The 19,551-nt window shown below is 39.0% G+C and overlaps 1 protein-coding gene across 1 annotated transcript in view; it reads left to right on the top strand.

Moving 5' to 3' along the window:
* Window positions 1-11,601: 11,601 nt before the first annotated feature.
* Window positions 11,602-19,551, top strand: part of TNFSF11 (TNF superfamily member 11) — a 45,492-nt gene continuing 37,542 nt past the window's right edge. Inside the window, exon 1 of the mRNA XM_027675202.1 lies at window positions 11,602-11,704. The gene's annotated coding sequence lies outside the window, so the exon portion shown is untranslated. The remainder of the gene's footprint in view (window positions 11,705-19,551) is intronic.

Genomic DNA, 19,551 nt, shown 5'->3' on the forward strand with positions numbered 1-19,551 from the left:
GAAATTTTACTGATACCACAAGGACAACACTTATTTCAACTCCTTAGTCATCAGAGAGAGAGAGAGGCTAAATTCAGTTGAAAAGTTTGATACAGGATCTCAGTCTGCAGCTTTTGGATTATTAATTTACTTATTTAACATATTGGGTTTTAAGATTAGGTTTATCTAGGAGTTGAAAATTAGGGTGTTTCTAAGATTTATTTAATCCTGAATTTTGTGGACTAGGAGTAACATTCGTTTCAGTAACATCCCTTGATTCCAAAAGCTGATTAAACGAATCATGTGCATGAATCTGGCATTACACTGTTACAAAACATCACCACATGAATAGTTACCAAGCATCAAGGATAAGAAACTGCCTCCTAAAATTGACTAACTCAGAAACTGTCCTCCAATTTAATCTTGATATTCAGGCTGTTTGGGTCCTGTTGCTCCAAAAGAAAAGCTGCTACATTTTAATTGTCCTCAGCCTTTGTACAGCTGCCTATCACTTTGGTACCACATTCACACCTTCCCAAGTGGATGCACTACAAATCCTTGCACATCTGAAACCTTTAATTCAGTGGAGTGAGCTCAGCTTTTGGGCTGTGTGCAGTCTAGAGAATTTCTTAAAAAAAACCCCTGATTTTAATACCTATTTGATATTCATAAAGAGCATTTTGTCTGTGTCATACTGTGCTAATAGGCTGAAAGATTTCTTGGTCAGTTTGACATTCTGCTGCCCCTAGGTAGCAAAACGCTGCGGTCTCTGAGGGCAACCCTCAAAACTCAAAAGAGCTGGGTACTGACTCCCAGTGGGACTTCCTTTATGTGAACTCAGCCAACCAACAACTCCACGACTCCAGCAGATGTTTTTGCCCTTCAGACCGATGGATGAATTTATCCATCTTCCCTCATTCCCTCAGTAATCTATTTGGCTGAAGCCAGCATGGTGAAACCTGGATCTGTGCCGAGGACAATCAGGAATGAAGTGCTGGCCCAGTGAGGTTTTCCAGGATGTACCAGGCAGATTGTGTTCAGGGGCAAAAGGTCCATGCTATATAAATGCCGTAGAGACTGTACCAGTGTTCTTTGCTCCCTGTTGGGCTCTCTTTGATTGCAGGTTTTAAATATGTCATGTATTTCCAGATGCATTATTTATGTTTTCTTGTATTGTTGTGCAATTTGTGGCAGAGTGAGGGGTCTACTGGAAAGCAGCCCTTGGTTTAGTGGCCAGCCCTGTAGCAAAATATTAGTAATACAGAAATCTGCTGCTCTAAGTGAAATTTGATTTAAACATAGATGACAGAAAGTATTAAAATAATTTATTATTTTTTAAAAAAAAGTTGGTGACATTCAAAAGGGATTAACTAAAAGGATAGCTATTTTTAGTTTTTCTCTTTTATTTCTTGTCTTGCCTCTTCTTTCTTCCTTTTCCCTTTCCCTTTCCCTTTCCCTTTCCCTTTCCTTATGCCTCATGATAGGAATGAGGATACAAGCTCTGGCTTGATCTGGCAATGTCCTAGCACTACCAGATGGAGGGAAGCTGGTGGTGGCTGGTCACCCTTGTGGCAGTGGCTCAAATAACTTTTTTTAGCCAGTGTGGGTAGAAGGCTCGAAGGCTTTGTCTGCTTTTGAGTCAGATACCAAGAGCTGGAGTTTAGGCAGCACTCCTGCCATAAAACTGTACCTTCAGCCCTTCCAGAAACTGAAGCTAGCACAGTCAACACATGGTGTAATTCAGTGGCAACTTGTGACACTGGTGTTTCACGGTCATCCCAGAGTTTATGGTTTCCAGCATAGTTTAGCTCTATTTGCATTCTGGTTTGATTTGCTCTGTTAAAAAAAATGGATTCTTGTTTCATGCCATGCTGTCTTGCAATTGGTGGAAGCATTTAACCAGGACTCTCCTGACTTTAAAGAAATGTAGCTTCCAGAGGGACATCCTTCATATTGTATTCTAAATTAGAGCTTTTCCTTTCCCAGCCCAAATAGTTTTAGGGTAAATGCTTATTTATATATTTGTGTGTAAATTCCAGGAGATCTAAATCCATTTAGATACAAATGTGTACTTAAAGCCAGGTACAGTGGTGGTGCACGGTATCTAGCCTTGAACTTTATACGTACTTGGCTATTTCCAAGCATGATTTGATTCTTGGTGCAATTTAATTTTTGGGGTAGCCTAAAATGATTTGTTTAGGAATTGGATCAATCTGTGAAGTAACAGGAATGATAAGTGATCATTACGTGGGCATGACTACCTTTTTTTACTTGGATGAACATTAATTTGCATTAACTTCTAACTTTGTGATCATCTTGTTGTGAATATTGTGTATTGTAAATTGAAATTTACACTACTCCTCTGTGTGACCATAAAAGAAATCTCCAGGGCCATATTTAATTTCACAGTCAAATGCACTACTTGACTAGCAGCCTTGAAACTGGCGTGTTTGGGTCTCCTCTGGGAAGAGTACTAAGCAGTTAATTTAGCTATTTTGCTTTGGATACAAATCTCAGCAGGAAGACTTTGGGGGAGGTGTTGTGGGAGGAAGGACAGAGATTGGGAAAAAATACGTGTGCAAGTTGAAAAAAAAAAAAAAAGAAGACAGAGCAGAAACCTTAACTTTTTTTGGACAAGATGTAATCAGTTGCCATAATACTGTACTGTTTGTTTGACTTTTTTTTCAATGTGGTTACTGTTACTTCATCTCTGAAACATTTCCCAGAGAAACAAGGGATTGTCCACAAGATAATCACTGCTGTGTCTGACTCCTCTGCGTGTAGTATGGTGTGTCACTAAGACAGAGGTATTATCTACATGCAGCCTGTGAAAAAAATTCAAGAATACTCACTGAGGATAAAACTTTGAGTGAACATTGTTCTGGAAATGAACGGTTTCTCTGAAAAAAGTTTCTTGCTGCTATGTGAAAGTAGTGCTCTGTCTTTTCCAGTATCATTTTTTTTTCAGTGTCTGTTCTGCTGAATGTGATGATACCTTCAATATCTTCAGTGGTAGTTTAGGAGAAGATCAGTTAATGATTTCTAAACTGACTCATCTGCACGTCAGGCACCAAGTCCACTTGTGAGGCTGAGCTGATGTCAGCTCAGTCCAAGGGATGTGGATGGTTATATGTGCCCATGCTCCTGTGTTCCCAGACACAGCTAGATACAACTGTGGTGCCTGCTGTGAGCTGGATTGTCCCCATGGCTTATTTAATTCTTGCTCTGCCTCCAATAACCAGCATGGGCGAATTTTGCATCCTACAAAATAGAAGGCAAAGTTCACCGACACAGTGTTCTCATTCTGACATATAACCATCTTCTCATCAGGTGTAAATCCACATTATGAAGATGGATGTTATGAAACTGTCAGCTTTGAGATGGGGACAGTCCCTCAGCTCAGGGTGTCATCTAGCAGGGGCTTCACTCTAAGAAATACTGAGGATCTCACTCAAGCTATGAAGGTCAGTAGGGTCAGCTTTCAGGTGGGCATACTTACTCAGCACAACACCCAGAGTAAATTTACATGAGTAAACAGCTTTTTTTTTCTTTATGTCCATTTTGTGTGTTTATATGGGATCTATTCTACCTAGCTTAGCAGAGACCTAAGCTTTACATGCTTGGTAAAATATTCCTTCCTAACAGGGAATTCTCCCTGCAGTCAGCAAGGAGAGAAAAATGCCTGTGGAAACATTCAGAAGATTGAGCTGTCACCCAGTGTGGTTTCAAAAAGGCAGGCTGGGTCCCAGTGTGTATCAGTACATAAGCATTGGTTTAGGAGATTTTTTTTAATTGTGGTTCTCATTAACTAAAGTTCATGCTTAAAAATCCTTCTGTTCACATCAACAGTTTACTTGACAGTAAAATAAGTATACTTACAGAACTAGATCCATTAGAAATCTTGTGAGGTTTTTTCATCATCTTGCCAAGGTTTATTAATGTTTAAGCATCATGGAGGAGCTTGCTTTTACAGTCAGAGTAGAAGTCAGTTCAAAGAGATGAGTAGTTGATGGGTCTGCTAGTAAAATCCACAGCTGTTTCATTTTAGAGTGGTTGCTTTTCAAAAACCATGATGTTGGTATTAGAAAATAAAGTCCGCTTTTTATATTTTTTTAATACTTATTGGATGGACAATATCTGAAGTCCAACAAGACAGCTTTTATCCCTAGTGCCAGGTCTTTATACCTTACTAGTTTGAGTAGTTTTAACTTCACAGCTGATCTCATACGAGGAAATTTCTTCTTGTTGTGCATCAGCTGGCAAGGTCTGAAGAGTGATGGCTGTTGGTCACTAATGTAAAATCTGACATGAGTTAGTTTTAATCAATTCATAGGTAATCAACTAGGTGTAATAAATCCATATAAACTATGAAATCCAGTCTTCCACTATCAGAACACCTTGCAAAAAAGTTTTCTCTCCTCTTGATTTTATTAGATTTTCTATGGACCAGTGAAGAGGGTAATATGTTTGATGCATTTTATGTATGTCAGCACTTTTTAACTAGAATTGCAGAATTAAATACCCTCATAGAGAAAATTTGCTTCTGTGTTTTGAAGGTGTCCTCACAAATTGTTATTTCGGAGAAAAATTGAGTGATGAAAATTAGCAAAACTGAGTAAAAAAAATAGCAAAAATCAATTATGCAAATTAGCAAAAAAGCTTGTAAAAATGTTTCATAGGTAGGTGCAGCAGTTTGGAAAGAATGCCTTGACTTTGTTATTTCTTTTCTGTCTCATGACTTAAAATACAAGTCATTGCTCTTACATTGATGGGAAAAGTCAAAACATATGCTTTTCAGCTAACAAAAAAATAACATACAAAGCATAATGTTATTGCAAGTGTAAAACTAAATGGAACTTTTCCATAAGCCATATTCAGAGCAGTGTTGATGGCCACAAGGCCAGCTTCAGCTTGCTTCTGGGGGTGCTGGAGCCCACATGGACCATAATCCAAACACAGTCGAAATACAATACAACAATGTTTTCCCCTCCTGATGCTTTTCATGAAACCACTAGAAGTCCTGCACCAGGATCACAATGTATCAGTCTAGCTCAGAAATTCATACTTGGGAAAACAGCTGGTAAAACTGCTTCATGCATCATGCTTTACAAAACTTAACTACTTTACATTTGAAGAGGCATAATTATCTGTGCTAAACATCACTGGTTAGAAGCCGCACTGAAAAAGAAGTGACATTTGACAGGTTGTTCGGGCAGGGAGAAGTTGAATACTTTTCAGTATTTTGACAAAAAATAATTGTGTAATTCAGTCGTTCAAAATGCATTCTTTAGAATGACTGTGTGAAAACAGTATTTCTTACCCAACATACCTATTCTCAATGTGAATTTAGACATTGTCGCCTTTATTAATTAAAAGAAATGTTTAACAATTTTAACATGTGGAAACTCTGCTAAACCACAACCAAATGGGGAGGGAGAGCTGAAGGCTTTTGTGCTCCATGTCCATTAGTAGCACTGTGAAATAAGCAATGACTGACAGTGTCTCAGCTCTTCATCTACAGGCGGAATACATCCGCAGATGAAATCCTGTGGAATAGGATGGAATCCAATGGCAAGGAGCATTCAGTGCGTAACATCTCCGCTGCTGGTGTTAATTAACAAGTCAGGCAAAACATGGCTGGGCTTTTGACTCCTCATATGTGTTGACAGAGCTGATACTTAAGAGTTCTCCTTTTTTTTTTAACTTATGAAGCGCATATTTTACCTGAAATCACTGAGTCACAACAAATATGGAAAAACCACTCCCATGTAATTTCCCAGAGAAGAGCAGTCATTTAATAAAAGCATGTTTATACAATATGTATTTCCACTCTCCATGTTAGACCCTCAAAATACTTTGCAAATGTTAATAAAACTATTTGTAATTCTTTCTAGCTAAGCAATTTATTTCTGCTTTATTGAGCAGAGCCATGAAGACACTCTTAATAGTTTTAAGCTGTTACATGCAGTACTTCTAAGCTGTGGCTTTCTATGTTCTTTGAAAAAAGCCCAAACCAAACCATGTTATCATTAAGTCCATTTTATAGATGGAGAAAAAATGTTTTAAAAAGCACCAAGACTAACTAATGGACATATAACAAATCTGTTGCCATACTAAATTTCACTCCCCTCCATATGTCCTGGTACCTATATGCTAGCATGTGCATCATGTAAAATGTTTCCACTGGTCATGGGGGATTTCTGGGGCAGTGGGAAGAACTGGAGGGCCAATGGAGCAGAAGCAGTCCTCCTGTGGTCATGTCAGTGTGTTTTTTCAGGTTGCTTCCAAGAACTTTTTCCAGGAGCCCCTCCCAAACTGGAGAGATCTGTGTATGTCAACACAGCAGGCAGTTGCACATATTCACATTGCAGTTAAAGCCCACACGCATTGCACATTTATGCTATAGAACCTCTGGTACTGCCCAAGCCCTGCAGCAATTTCTTCAGGGCTGATTTTCTTGCTATCTATCTATCTATCTATCGATTGATCGATCGATCGATCGATCTATCTATCTAAAAAAATAAATATATATGCACATACTTCGATCATACAGCCACATATATCTTCTCTTTCTCCAGAGACTTTGGGAGCAGGATTGCTTGGTGGACATAGGGAGCTCCCTCCATCTTTCTCTCTTTTGGCTCAAGGCTGAGTGTCTTCTCCTTGGCCCATAGAGCTGGTCTGGGATGTGTAGCATTCACCACAAGCCTAAGCACAGCCCAAAATTTGTGGAAGGCAGGTGTGAGGGCACTGTTCTTGGACTGAGGGATTGTAAGCAGGGGACTTTGGTCACTGAAACTTTTGCCTCAGGCATTGAGTCACAGGAAAAGTCCCTCATCATCAAGTGACACACACTTTATTCCCGGCAGGAGGCAAGAAATGTTGTCCTGGACAACACCATTGCTATTCCAGGCTGTGGGTAACGACCAGGTTTTTAAGCCAATGGCACTGGTGCCTTGTGTGGTCTAGACATCACCTGAAGCACCAGTCAGAGGTGGCTTTGCCTTCCCATTTTGAATCGCTCTTAGCCCATGTCTCAGTGCTATGGAAATGTGGGCTGCATGGTAGCTTCTTGGCTTACAGTTATCCAGGGATAAAATTGTCTCTTGAGCCACTAGTGAGGAGGAGTTGGGAGCTGCAAGATGCTGGGTGGGACTCTACTTCTTGCCAGTTCTAAGCCAGGGATGACCCAGGCAGCTTCAAGATGTGGTTGCAACAGGCTGGGATAGCTCTTAAACTTTCTTCCATGGCATTTCAGCTGGGTAACTCTCACAGTGGATTTTAATATGCTGCAAAGCAAAAATGTTGTGGTAGATAAGAGACTTGTCCTTGATGGCTTTGCTAAAGATCGCACTGTTAATGTCACCAAATCAAAGCCATTTAGGGCAGCTTAAGTTTCCAGTTGTTCTGTACTTTATGTTTAAAGAGTATTTCTGTGATATGTTACTGAATTATCAATTTTTTTTTAAATTATGGTTTGCAGGAGTGGATTCTCATCAATACTCATTCTTGCCATACTTTTACCTACATTGCTGTAGACGTACTTGCATTGTCAATGCCTGTTGGAGAAAAGAAACTCTAACATGTGTGGATGATTGGTTTTCTTGACACTGTAATGTACTTTGACCACTCTAACAGCACTGATGTGTAGGTATGCCTTGATTTTCTTATACTGACAATTCTCCTTAAAGTGTTTCTCTAAACTCATGGAATCATAGAATGGTTTGGTTTGGAAGGGACCTTAAAGATCACTTAGTTTCAACCTCTCTGATATTGTCAGGAATACCACCCACTAGATCAGGCTCAAAGGCCCCATCCAACCTGGCCTTGAACACATCCAGGGATGGGGCATCCACAACCTCTTCAGCCAACCTGTGCCAGTGCCTCACCACCCTCTGGGTAAAGAATTTCTTCCTAGTACCTAATTTGAATCTCTCTCCCTATAATTTAAAACCATTCCCTCTTGTCCTATCACTATCTGCCTGTGTAAAAAGTAACTCATTAGACAACAGGAGAAACTATCTCTTTTTAAGTTTATGTTTTGTGCAATGATTTTCATGAAAGGAGACTGTATTAATATCTCTTCCTGTACTGGAGAATCATGCTAATAAGCAGTCTTGAGACTGAAGTATCTTGGGCTCCTGTTTCACCTTGGAGTGTTTCAAATTATACTGTCTCACAGCTGTTGCCTAAAATTGAATTCAAAGAACAGCCTTTCAATTAGTACCTCTCAGAAAGAACTGTTAGGTTTGGATCCAGGATATTTTCACAGAATCACCCCTCCACTATGAGCCTATGACTCAAAAAATTGTTACTGGATTTTGAGCACATGGTCTATGAAAGTGGTCTCAAAATTGTGCAGAGAAATGTCGAAGTCCCAGATTGTGAATTTCACATGACACTATTCAATCTACATAAAAAAAACCCCAAAACCCCAAACCACAAAAAACCCCCCCCAAACCATAGGAAGGAAGATTCAAAGATATACAGGTCAGATTTAAAAACTATATTACACTTCTAATTCAATTTCATTAATTGAATTTTTAGGTTGACACATGCAAAGACCACAGATGTAAAAAGAGGCATTGTAATGGCGGTGGAAAGGAGTGGTTGGCAAGATCTTCATGGGTACCTTTTATTCCTGCTCTTTGAAATATTTAATATTATATTTACATATTAATATATATATTTAATATTATATATTAAAGAGTAATTTTGCTTGCTAAAAAACTTCCACAAGATGGCAGTGTTCAGTTCATTAACAAGCGAAAGCAGAACTACTTTGCTCTACAGAGAAAATGAAATGGAGAAAAAAAATATTATCACACACAACAGCAGTGGGTTCTTAACCCTTTCTGCCCATCACACAGTAAGACAGTTTCCCCCAAAAAGTGTACAAGAATGTGTCAGTAAAATCAACAGTGAATACCCACAACCCTGAAGAACAGTCAAATCTTGCTTTGTTACCCAGAGATACAGAAGTATTTTGCTTAGCCAGCTAATCTTCCAAACAGTGAGAGAAAGTGAAAATGACAACTGAATTTGTCCTAGTTTGTGATTTATATATATATATACATTTCTTGTCTGTGCCTGAGGCTTAGAGCTTCTGAGATTACACATACCCAAATGGGAAGATTTTTTTCTTTTTCCAAACAATATGTGAGATAACAAATAGATGGGTTTAGCCTCCTCTATACTTCTCTTTCCACTTGTTTGGTAATACAGTAAATGTAAGTATTTCCTGCATCATTGCAGTATTGTGTTGCGGTATTTTTAAAGAGATTGTTTTTTTCTTAATTAATTTTCTCTCTGAATGCACAACATCTCTGTTAGAACATCTTCATTATTTAGCTTAGGAGCAGTTTGGAGCATGCCAAGCTAAATATCTAAAAATATAGAGTATGACTTCTTATTCAGAGCATCCTTTCACAGAAGCAGCTAACTGCTGAGAAAACAAAACCCAGTCCAGGCTCCTAGACACCCAGGTCTCAGTACCAAAAGATCAACGCTTGGCTTTGTTTCCCACTTCTTAGGTTATACTCAGTGGCAGGTAAATGGACAGGGAAGCCAACAAAATTTCTGCCTGTCTTTGTGCTGAAAGGACATGTGTTCACCCCTGCCTGGCTGAAACTGCACTGTCCTATAAACCATGACACCAAACCCTCCTGCCTACAGTACACCCAAGACTCAGTAGGGTAGGCTGGTCCCTTTCCTGTTGGCATACCCACAAGTTTAATTGAGCAATTGGCACATCTGATGCCTTCATCAGGGTCATTGTGAAACCATCAAGGGACCACAGCACTGTCTCCTGGAAAGAGGGGACCAAGGTTTTGGGAAAAAACAACAAACAAACAAGGCACAAAGCCAACATACAATGGTTGCAGTAACTCAGAGATTTCTGTCTGGTGCAGGGGAAAAAAAAGAGGCAGCAAAGCCATATGACAAAGTCCCAAGAGCGACCTGATTTCCCTGAATGACCATGCTCAAGTGTGTGTGGGTATCCTTAACTTCTAGATGAGGAGAAGGCAAGATATTCCTGGGCCTACAGGATATTTCTGGAGACATGAAACATCTAGCTACTTAATGATGACTTCCCTTAGCTGGAAACACAATACTGGGAAGTGGGAAAATGCTATTCTTCACTATCATCCATCCCCTCATGAAAGTCCTCACCTGGCAGTGGGCTGCAGCCAGCAGGGCATTTTAGTGGTGCTCCTGACCTGACAATGTCCCCAAAGTCATCAGCTTTCCCCAGCCTTTTCCTCCTGGCAGCAAGCCTATGCTTTCAATCTTCAGGGGAACATGGTAGCCAGACCTCCTTGCAGCAGAGCTATCTTTGCAGGGTGGAAAGGATCCCTCTGACTGGTAGTCTCCGCTCAGTGCCAGAGCAGAATTGGAGCAGGTGTTGAGCCAGCATCCTGGCAGAGGATCTCTCCAAATTATTTAACTTCTGTGCTACCTGGCTTTGCAGCAATCCCAGCTCTTCACAGGTGCAGAAAGAGGACAGAAATGTGCTGTTCCCTTTTGCTGCACAACAGTTTGGAAGCAGTAGACATATCCATCTGATACCCAGATGCATTGAGATCCAAAACCTTTCATCTTTGAGTGATTAAAATAATTCTTTTTATGCTGGAGCAGGACAAATGGTGCATCAAGAATAGCATAAAAATCTTTTGTTTGTCCTTTTTTTTTGCTGTGCTAACAAAAATGGTTAACATAAAAATAGCTCCTAGAACAAAATTATATTCTTTAAAAAGCCTACCAGACTTTTAACTTTTTCTAAAGTTTTATTATATACATTTTCCTCACAAAATATTTCTTGTTCTATTCATATGCATTCAAAAGTATTATGTTATTTCACTTTATCAAAAAGAAAGAAAAAAAGAAAAAAAGGAAAAAAGGAGATTGAATCTCCTGGTATATGTACTGAACATTGGTATAGTAGTGACAGATTCTAAAAATGAAAAGACAACTGTTCCAAAGTCAGCACCTGCTGCTGTGAGTTTGGTATTACTGTTTTTTGCTGGTACTTCCATTTCTCATGGTTTGTCGAAGCAAACATTGCCATTTGGAAATGTCTCTAGTTAATAAGACCACTCACAATCAATCACAGCATTTTTGCAACAGATTTATTCCTTATGGTAAGATATACAGTTGCACAGAATATTCACTACACGCAGGAGCAGAGCTGAATGAATGTAACATAGTTTCCCAACCCTTCAAGCAATAATACAAAATGACACAGTTAATGCGGTTCCTCGTTAAGAAAATGCAATGACTGATTAACACTTCACTCCTTCACATATGAGGTCATCCACTTTCCCACAGGACATCATAGTATTTTCTTTTATCCTTGTCAAAACTGTACAGTGGGAAGGTAATATGGCTATCTTGGCTACCCTGGCAACGTTTTAACACAAGAAGCGATACTACTCATGATCATGCTGCAGCACTTGTCTGTTCACAGTGTAGGATTATGATGCTCATTTTTGTGTGGACAAAGTGAGTCGGAGTACTCACTCGCTGATTAGAAACAACACAACAAATCAATATTGGGACAAAGGGAAGCTGAATTTGAGGGAGCTCACAATGCCAATCTTTGTTGTGAGATTTTAGGTCTGCTTGATTGGGCTACACAGAAAGGTGCTGATCTTGCTTGGAAAATCCATGACTACACAGAGGAAATGAAACTCAGAAGAGTCATTTGTGGTTCTTACCACTGTAGGTAAGCATGGCATGCTTAAAAATTACACGTTGCCGTAATAGTAGCTATTCAGGTATGACATTCATCAGAGTAGATTCAGGGCCAGATAATGTACTTGCAGATGGTAATGCAGTGTGTGCCTTGCTATACACCTTCTCCCATAGCCACAGCTCTTACACTGTTGTTTTGTTGTTTTTGCTGAGCTGGATCAACATTTTTTTCTACTGAAATGATGCATTCCCAAATTATCTTCTTGTTTTGTTACCTGACAACTTAGCAACCCCAGACCTGGATTAAAAAAAAAAGTCAGACTTTATGCTTTTCTGTCTTATGTATTTCCATCAAGACTGAAGATTGTTTGCCTGGGACTTGGCAATAACTGTATCCAGCAAGAAGAGAAGCCATAAACTTACTATGTGTGTCAATAAAGTCAGCAAGTTAGTTTTGGAACACACACATGGAGGAAAACTGCTGAGTAAGGGAAAGCGACTTTTCCAATTATAACACCACATTAACATGCAGGTCAGAGGTTGAAATATTAAAAAGCAGTTAACAGGTCTCTTGAGAAGCTCCAGTAATGCACAGCAGCTCTGCATACTTGCAGACAATGTAAAAAGCCACAACATTATCCCTTAATACCACACACTTATGTGCAGAACTCAATTAGTAAAAGCTGTTCAGGAACTGAAATGCTAGTTCTGCTGGGAGATGCCCTGCCCGGGAAAGGAAGTAACAGCACTGTGCACCCCCCAGGATCCAAAGGTGCACTTCATGGCTAGGACCCTGCGAAGGCTGTCAGAAAGCCATCAGCTGCAGAAAAAATTAATGGTGATGGCGCCTTTTAACACAGACAAACAACCTTACTTATGACTAGTCTTGGGTTTTCTATTGCCGCCTACCACTGTTTGATGTAGCCACACTTTGGTTTTGATAATATTGAACTCATTTTCAAGCATGTCATGCACCTTCAATTAGAGAGATATTTTTTTTTATAGAGAGCTCTACCCCCAGTTAGTTGTTAAAACTGTATATCTCTTATGGCTCTTATGTAATTCATTACTCTCGACCTTCAGACAGTTATACTGAGTATCACTGAAAAGTCAGTACGTGTCCTTCCCAACCTCTAGCTGAAATGTTCTCATAAAATATATCTTCTGCAATGGGTGGCTTCATGTAAGGGGGTACTAGAGCTGTCAAAAGTACCCCAGGCTCCCAGCATGACCTGCCTAAACTCAGGTGTCCCATCTATTTCACAGTCCCATGTGATGGATGAGCCCATTGTCAGCTTCTCTGCCCTATGTAGTTTTATGATCTTCACATCTGACCAATGGGACTTGTGATGATGGACTAAGGAAACCCATGATTGTTTCCAGCTTACCCAATCTGCTATACACAGAGGAAGAGAGAGATCAGGTTTACTGTGTTGTGCTCTGAAGTTTGAGCCAGAGCTTAATTTCAGTCAGTTTGAAAATAGCTGAATTTGAAATCACTGTTGTATTGCACACGTGAAGTGAAGCGAAGCTTTCCTAGCTATTCACCGGTTTAAGGGAGAAACTAAGTCCTTGCTAAAAAATATTTGTTTGCTAAGTATAATATTATAATTGCATCTAAGTCACTGGAGAAGAGGTTTTAGTTTGTATGTAAACTCTATGGCTTTTGTCATTTTGTTGCAGTGATTTCATACCATGAATTTAAATAAATTGGGAAATAAGAGTCTCTTCTAGAGCTCAACCAAAAGGTTGGTGGTCTTCCCAGTGCACTGATCAGGCAATATAAAGGGAATGTAAAACCTACATTTGACCAAAACAATATGAAACTTAAGTTTCTGCATGCACCATGTCAAAAAAACAAATGCTGAGCCCAGTCATTTTTGCCGTCAATATGCTCCATCATCTACATGATAACTTGCTAGATGCAGTTAGATCAAAGGTTTCCTTTCAGTCCCAATGTAGAGGATGTTCTACAGTGAATCACGACAGTTGCTTCTGCTAAGCAAAGTACTGCCTGACTCTGCCTGAGATAAAGCTCTGTCTGATGGAAGGAAAATCTCAGTCACTCTGGCGATGTCATCCTCTCTCTGGGTGGAAGATGGGTAACATCTGTTATTTTCATTGAAATCTGAAAGACCTGTCTACATGTTTTGGTGTTGTTTTTTTCCCTTGGTATAGGATCTGAGGGAGGGAAAAATAACTAAATTGACCTTTCAGTTGACAGAGATGCAGTGTAAAAAGAACTCAAAAAATGAATATCCTCAGAATTATGCATAGTAAGGCATTCTTACTCAGTTTTTCTCATGTAAAGAAAACCAAGAAAAACAGAGCTATTATGACTTTACCCACCTACAGACAAAGCCTGAGAAGATCCTCTTTCTCAGACCTTTGTCAAATTTTCAGTGTATCTAGTGGGAATTCTTTTTCCTCCCTTAAAAGATAAATATGTTAAGTATTCTCAAAGGAAAATAACTTTTCATCTGAGAAAACAGATGTCATCACTCTCATTCTCAAACCTTGTCTTCCTTTCCCCACTCCATCTTTTATCCCTACCCCTCTGGCCACGGGAATACATATTCTCCTTTGCCATTAATCTCTCTTTTCTTGAGATCTGATAACATTTGTGGACAATATATATTGAGACAGAAATTGCACTTTAGGAAAATTGATATCACTATAGCCTATCTTTCTGTTTGGTTTTAAGTAAAATGTAACAGAAAATATTAAAAGAGTAAGGGACTTGCAGCCATTTAAATAAAGAAATAAGCCACTGATAATGAAAACGTATTTTAATTTGTCATTGCAACTTCCTGAATTTGTCATCGCAACCTCCTGAATTTGTCATCAAATTCATATGTGACACTGAACAAGGGAAAGGAAAGGAAGGGAAGGGAACAGGGAACAGGACTTCAAGGAGTCACAGCCAGGAGATATTCAGAGATCTGCTATCTCACTATGAAAAGGAATGGGTGGACAGCTGAGTTCCAGAGGACTGAAAAAATTGTGGAGGTACATTTCTGCCCACTTCCATGGGGTCACACAGTATAGTTTCATTGTGGGAGCTGGTCTTGAACTGCTTGAAACTCTAGAGAGAGAGTTTGTCTGGTTCTGTACAACACTCTATCTTTTGAAGCCTTGCCCAAAATAATATCTCCAAATAAGTCTTACCAGAAAATAATGATGAAAATTGCACATGATTCGATATATACAGAAAATACTTTAATGTGTATATACAAGTGCCATGTTTCCAAACTTCTTTTGCAATCTTTTATATGCTCTTAACAGATTTGTGTGTCTCCTTCCTAGATTTTTAAAAATGTAAAATGAAAAGATAGAGTTCCCAGTGCTCAGCAGCATTGTGCAATGTGAATTTGAAGTACTGGAACATTTCAATCCAGTACATGGGCTTCTGCCATTTGAACTAAGGGAGAAACTGAGTTTGTGGGTAGTGTAACATAATTGCAGGGAAAATCCCTTTAAAGCCAGATACTGAAACATCTGTAGTTCAGAATGACTTCTTGTCTGCCAGCTGCTAATATCTCATTAACCATGTCCAAAATAAATGGTTTTGACTGGTTTTGGATTTTTTTTTTAATTGTCCTTAAGTTTGCTTATCCAATATCAACAATTTCAACCCAGAGAATGAAAGATATACTAACTGATAAGAAGCTAGATCTGAATATTATAACAAAAAGTGTAGAGCAAGAGTAGAGATAGGAAAAACAACCTTTGGAATCTACCTAGGTGAGAAAACAAATCCAAACACACTTTCAAATTTGGGAATAAGTCACAAGGATACTGCTTTGTGAAAAATCTCAATGACCCTGGTTACTTTCTCTCTCTTGACCTTTCTCACTTCTGTTCTCTTGAATTCTTTGGTAATCATTGCAACACATCTAAAATTGGATTACAAAATTGGTATTGGTGACTTTGGATCGTATTCAGATTTCTTGGCATAGCTGCCTTATTTTGGCGTTGCAATTACCATAGTTTCTGAGCTCAAGAGAATGAGGTATGATTTAAGCTAACTGTTACCTAAGATGACCAAACTATGACTTCATATTCATCTCAAAGGAGATGTTACTGATGCACAGATCCCTACTGCAGGTACCTGACTTGGCAGTGACTTCACACTGAGATCCAGAGAATTGCAGCCTAGACTTCGTGTGTTACTCTTCAGACCTTTGTTGTGCTGTAGACAAAGCTGATTTCTCCTTGCTGCCTTATAAATCAGCAAGCTCAAGGTGAGATATAGAAGAAAAGCTACGTCTGGGCATTTTAGGTAATCAGTTGTCTTCCCGCCATCCCTTCTTTGCCTTCTGGCTTGTGGTTGGAAAATGGGAACTTTCCTTCACACAATTCCTGTCTGCTGTCAGCTGTCTTTAAACTGACTCCTGCAGCTGTATTGCGATTCATGCTGGGTTGCAGGCTCATTGATACTATGCAAATTTACCCGGTAAGTAGATGACCTGTTACTGTGGGAACAGACTAACCTGCATCTGCTACATTACTTTCACTTTTACTGGACAAGGTTAGTGATGAAAATAAGCTTAATCTTGTAAGAGGTTAGGCAGTTTATTACAGAACAGAAAATTGAGTTACAAAGAACTACAACAATAAAACATGGTACTGCTGTCTTTACTTTTGTTCCTTCAGGGTTTCTTTCCAGTAATATTTCCTCATATTGGCAGATGGATATTCTTCATTTTGTCAGATAGATATTATATGCTAGTAAAAACCAGATTTGGTTAATTTCTATGATAAATGCCACTAATTTTAAATGTATTAGGGAAAATGAATTGTGCACTCCATCTTGTTTGTTGGTTTGAGGGTTTTATTTGTTTTTTGTTTGTTTTGTTTTGTTTAGTATGTTGATCGTATCTTGTAGAACCACTTTCAGGTTAATTTTAAGCTTAATCGACCCCCAAATTCAACCAATAATGACTCCTATATAGATGATGTAGTGCAACCTCTAAAAACCATACCTGAAACTTAAATTTTAACACAGTTTTAGAGTGAACAACACTTGACCTTTGGGAAACTCTTACCAGAATGGAGAGCTATGCTTGTTTTGTGATAACTAACTCCCCTGGTATCGAGGTCTAATACTGAAAATGGTGTATTGCAAGCAAATGAAAAGAGCAAATGGAAACTGCACAAACCAATTTACACTTTTCACTTGGGCTTCAGAGCTCTGAATGTCATCTCGGGTGGAAAATGTCTTAGCAGTTTTCTCTAGCCATCTGAAACCATTCTAATATACTGAAAAATGGCAGTGACATTTCCCCAAGATATTTTTATGTGCAATACTTGGTCAGTCCCAAGTGAGAAGAGAAAAAAGGGCTCTAATTATAAACAACTGAAACAGTGTCCTAGTAGAACCTCTCTTTTTTCTCTCCACAATATATAGGTGGGTTTTTTTCCTAGGAGAATCCTCATTTTCATAAAAATATTGTATTTTTAATTCAGAAATATAACTGAAGTAATGAATCCCCTCCTCGCCTCTATTCTCTCTCTTCTTTTTTTTTTTCCTTACAACATGTAGCCAAAACAGCAGCAGCTGCAATTACAGTCCATTCACTTGCCATTCTCTGGTCAAGCTGAGCACAGCCTCTGAGTGCAAGCTCTTCAACATCAGCAAAGGCATTTGGACTGGCAGATAAAGGTTTAATGACCTATAAATTGATATTTCCTCTCTCCCCACATGATGGTGACTGAGCTTCAAACAAGCTAGTGAATTTCACGTGAATTATGAAATTTAGATGCATATAGAAACTGGGAAATAGGTCCAAACCATCCCTGAAGTAGCAGTTTACAAACATGCCAGGTTTTATAGTATCTTAAAGGTGTTGTCTTGAGGGAAGTGTGGAGGAATTTTTTACCCAGCTCCAGACTGACTAAGGAAAGCTCCTTTTCAGGTTTTGCCTTCTCTTGGAGTAGCTGGAGTAATGCTGGGTATATCAAGACATGCTGTTCACGATGTCACAGCTAAACAGGCAACAGATAGCAACACAAGGTGCTATAAATATTTTTGCTATAAAGATCCCCACACCTCCACTAGAATCAAGGTGGATTTAGAGTAAAACGTGTTTTGGAGAAGCTCGGGTATACGTGCATTTCTGGTAGAGCAAGATGACTCCACGGTACCATGAACATCAGAAGCCAACTCCCCTTTTTCTCAAGACAGAAATTATTTAGGATGAGACTGTGACCTGCTCTGTAAGAATTACTGTCACTACTTCTCAGGTGATGTAAACTCATTTCTTGCTGAATTAAGCTACAACATTTGTGCCTTTTTTGTGCATACATTCCAAGACAATAAAGCAATAATTTCTACTGTCAAAAAGAGTCTTAAATTATTATCTTCCAAGTAATATTTTATTTTGGCCTGGGTTACTTTTATCTGTGTATTTCTCACATAAAATCAGAGAGAGGTTTGGACCTTTATTGAACAAGATGGAGGATTTATTAGATAGCCAGGAAAGCCTACAACCTAAAACCAGAGGTGCAGTTCATGGATGCACAATTTTTTATGTGTGTTTCTGAGTTTCACTCTGTAAAGGCCAGAAAAGCAGGTGTGAGAGTTGTGGGATGAGGACAAAGCTGCTGTGTTTCACTTCAGAGGGTGGTGCCTTGATGCTTTGTTAGTATCTGTATACATATTTCTGATGCATTGTATTGAGGTAGCATTGGCCTGGCTCTCAAACAATTACATGGTCTGAGAGAAGGCAGCACTGCCAAATGGGATATCTATGGATTTGGCAGTGGAAAACTCTTTTCATTTAATTTCCCAGCAACTTGACAGAGTTGAACTGGTCTTCAGACCATCCTCAAGTGACCATGTTTCAACTTCCCTGTCTGTTAGGTGAGTACAATGATACTGATGTAGTTAGAAACACATTTGGCAATTTATGGGAGAGACAGGAGCTCCAGCTGAGAAATGGCCACCAGCATCTTCAGTGTTTTTTTTACCTGTATCACCTTATATACACAATGTCCTGGCATCTTCATGTCTGTAGTGTTAAGATGTCATGGATACAAAGTAAGGTCAGCAGGTGGGAGAATGCATCCATACCTGTAAAAAAAAGCGTGTCTGACTGTAAGTAGTGTGCAGCCTTCTCTGAAAGTAGCAGTGAGAGCTGGAAGTCCAAATAGCCCACTTCGACACTCTCAGATGAGAGATTGTTCCTTATTTGTTTAGGTGTGGGGTTTTGGGTTTGGGTTTGTTTGGGTTTTTTTGTTTGTTTTTTTTCCTTCAGGGATGTACATGATGGCTGGTGTTTATTCAGATAATCAGCTTCACAGACAAGATTGGGAGTGTGAGCTGGATTTTATCCTGGCTAATATATTTTTGAAAGAATCACTAAAGTGATTGTAAGAAAGCACTGGAAACACGATTCCTGGAAATAATTCCCAGCTGTCATGTTGAATTATAGAGAGACTTAGAGCTACTAAGTTTTTTCTATGTCTCTGTTTAATCCTCTCTAAAGTGGAGGATATCTCAGAAGGATGTAGTAAGTTACCAAAATGATATTGTGAAAGATTTCCTGTCTCTTTCGAAGAGGTGAGCTGTCTAGAGTGAGGTATTAGTGTTCTGCTGTGATGAAGTAATTTTCTTTCCTAGAGAAAACACAGCAAAATCCTATAACTTGATGCTTCATTACTGATGACTGACAGCTCACTTTCAATTCATAATTATAGTCAAAACCCACATCCATTTCTTCATAATAAGCATTTGGATTTGTGTAATTGTGATGTAAGAAGAAAATGTTTAGACCACTTCTTTAATTTCTGTAAAGAGGAATAAGGTAATAGCATGAGATAATGCACCAGTTTCAAAGAAGAACCATCAAAAATATTTGTATTTTACTTTCCTGT

Source organism: Neopelma chrysocephalum, unplaced genomic scaffold (genome assembly GCF_003984885.1).
Source record: "Neopelma chrysocephalum unplaced genomic scaffold, ASM398488v2 Primary Assembly neopelma1_25, whole genome shotgun sequence".
NCBI classification, from domain to species: domain Eukaryota; kingdom Metazoa; phylum Chordata; class Aves; order Passeriformes; family Pipridae; genus Neopelma; species Neopelma chrysocephalum.